Genomic DNA, 2842 nt, shown 5'->3' with positions numbered 1-2842 from the left:
CATTGTACCTCTTGACACACATGCACGACTACACAGAACACTGTTTCTATCAAGACTGAAGGAGGAGGAGGAGGAGATTAGTGTTTAACGTCCCGTCGACAACTAGGTCATTAGAGACGGAGCGCAAGCTCGGGTGAGGGAAGGATGGGGAAGGAAATCAGCCGTGCCCTTTCAAATGAACCATCCTGGCATTTGCCTGAAGCGATTTAGGGAAATCACGGAAAACCTAAATCAGGATGGCGGGAGACGGGATTGAACCGTCGTCCTCCCGAATGCGAGTCCAGTGTGCTAACCACTGCGCCACCTCGCTCGGTTATCAAGACTGAAACTTGCAGCTGATTGAGGACATTTCACGGATGAAGTTCGTTGTGAAATACAGTAGCTCAACCTATAGGCTTGGTTAACATCTGCATTTATGTTCAAGCATTTTTCCATATTTTTACCCCGCCCCTGTACTACAGGTTTTATCATCACTGCGTGTCCATCTCGCGGCGGCACTACACTTGCTGAGGTACTGACATTGTGACTTTATCGCATTGCGCCTGTCTAGCTAGGTGACTCCGTGTGACAGCCGCCTCCTGAGTCGGCGTGCTGAGCTAAGCACGCTCCACCATGCGGAGACAGCAGGCTCAGCTGCGCGCCGACTGCTACAAACACCTTTCCATATTCTGCCCTGCTTTAATGAATAAACGGGCTATTGTCTTTTCATTGTTTCTATGACCTCACGAGGGCCATCCACCTTGCTCTACGTGCCTGCTTTGCTACCATACTTACTGCATCATAACTGCGACCTGCAACGACGTCATTAACACCAAAGCCATTGTGATACCCATCTATACAAGACTACAACTGTTCGAAACAACTATGCGCTTTTCCACTTGAGTCTTATCTGTCACAAAACTACTGAAGCCGTAGGATTACAGTGTGTGAATAATCTACACAGCTGAGTGATGAGAGCGTCAACTACTAAAGTACCCTAGTTGTGAGGGTTGTAGTCCGCTGCAGCTACAGCTGTAGACGTGTATCGCGGAAAGTCCATTGACATACATTCAACAATACAACAGGAAAGCGATTTAAGCAAACCGATCTTCGTTAAACGTGTGGCAATTCCATTCCCAGAGCGATGAACGGGTATCGACTTTAATCAAAACCTGTCAATCCTGCAGCTAACAATAGTACAACTTAGACTAAGGTGAGAAAAGTCATGGGATAGCGATTTGCACATGCACAAATGGCTGTAGTACAGCGTACATAAGGTATAAAAGGGCAGTACATTGGCGGGGCTGACATTTGCACTCAGGTGTCTCGTTTTCCCGATGTGGCTATGGCAGTTGGACCAAGATGCATGGAACATCCCATTTCGTAAATCATTAGGGAATTTAGTATTCCGAGATCCACACTGTCAAGAGTTTGTCTTGAATAGCACATTTCAGGCATTACCTCTCACCACGGACAAAGCAGTTGCCGACGGTCTTCACTTAACGACTTAGAGCACCGATGCTTGCATAAAGTTGTTAGCGCTAGCAGACAACCAACACTGAGTAAAATAACCGCAGAAAACAATTTGGGACGTACAACGAAAGTATCCGGCGAAATTTGCCATTAATGGGTTATGGCAGCGTACGGCTGTTCCTAAAAGCACGACAGTTTAGTTTAGTTTAGTTTAGTTATGTCATGATCCTTAGATCATTTTCACGATTATGTTATGGGTATGATGTGCAACAAGTCAGATTACAAGATATATATGCACACATGAATAGTGCTAATATTAATATTACTGAAATTTTTAGGCCTACACATGCAACTACAATTAGAGGTAAGATTTTTTTTTACCAGTTCTAAAACATAAACTCGTCCATGGAATAGAAGGAGTTGTCCAAAAGAAATGATTTTAAGCTAGAATTAAAACTTGATCTGCTACCTGCCAGACACTTTATGTTGTAGGGCAAATGATCAAAGATTTTTGTTGCTGAATAATGTACTCCTTTTTGAGCAACTGACAGCTTCAATAACGCATAGGAAAGGTCATTTTTCCCTCTAGTGTTGTACGTATGAAAATCACTGTTCTTCGCGAATTGAGATGGATTGCTTATAACGAATTTCATTAGCGAATATATGTACTCTGATGATGCAGTTAAAATAACTAACTTCTTGAACAGGAGCCTACATGACGTCCTTGGGTGAACACCACTAATTATTCTCACTGATCTCTTTTGTGCAATCAGTGCTTTATGTCTAAGTGGTTAGTTACCCCAGAAAACGATTCAATAAGATATTATTGACTGGAAATATGCAAAGTATATTGGGAGGCTGATCTGTTTATTACCAAGACTAACGATATACAAAGAGCGAAAGAAGCTGAACTTTATTGTTTTAGATGCCCATTAATATGCTTCTTCCAGTTCAAGTTGTCATCAATGTGAACACTCAGGAATTTGGAGAAATCTACCCTGTTAACTGAGCCCTGTTCATATTCTACATCAATTGTTGATATGACTCTATTCGGTGTGCAGAACTGGATATAGTGGGGAGAGTCCATTTTCTGAGAACCACCTAATAATTCTTTGAAAGACATCCTTAACAATATCTTCAGCTGCTTTTTCTGGAATGGGATTTACTATAACACTCGTGTCATCTGCAAAAGGTACTAGTTCTGCTTGTTGAACGTTAAGTGAGAGGTCATTCACATGAATAAGGAACAGCAGAGGACCCAAAATTGAACCCTATGGGACTCCATTTGTGATAACTCCCCATTAACTAGAATTTAACACCCTCCCAAGGTTATTTGCGTTATTCAGCACAACTTTTTGCTCTCTGTTCGTTAAGTATTATTCAACCCAAC

The 2842-nt window shown here is 42.3% G+C and overlaps 1 non-coding gene across 1 annotated transcript; it reads right to left on the bottom strand.

The window, feature by feature from the left end:
* Window positions 1-237: 237 nt before the first annotated feature.
* Trnaa-cgc (transfer RNA alanine (anticodon CGC)) lies at window positions 238-310 on the bottom strand. Its single transcript has one exon. It is a non-coding gene; the product is annotated as a tRNA-Ala (tRNA).
* Between the last annotated feature and the right edge of the window lie 2532 nt (window positions 311-2842).

Source organism: Schistocerca gregaria, chromosome 1 (genome assembly GCF_023897955.1).
Source record: "Schistocerca gregaria isolate iqSchGreg1 chromosome 1, iqSchGreg1.2, whole genome shotgun sequence".
In the NCBI taxonomy this organism is placed as follows: domain Eukaryota; kingdom Metazoa; phylum Arthropoda; class Insecta; order Orthoptera; family Acrididae; genus Schistocerca; species Schistocerca gregaria.
The sequence above is the reverse complement of the archived record's forward strand: the minus strand, read 5'-3'. Positions and strand labels throughout refer to the sequence as shown.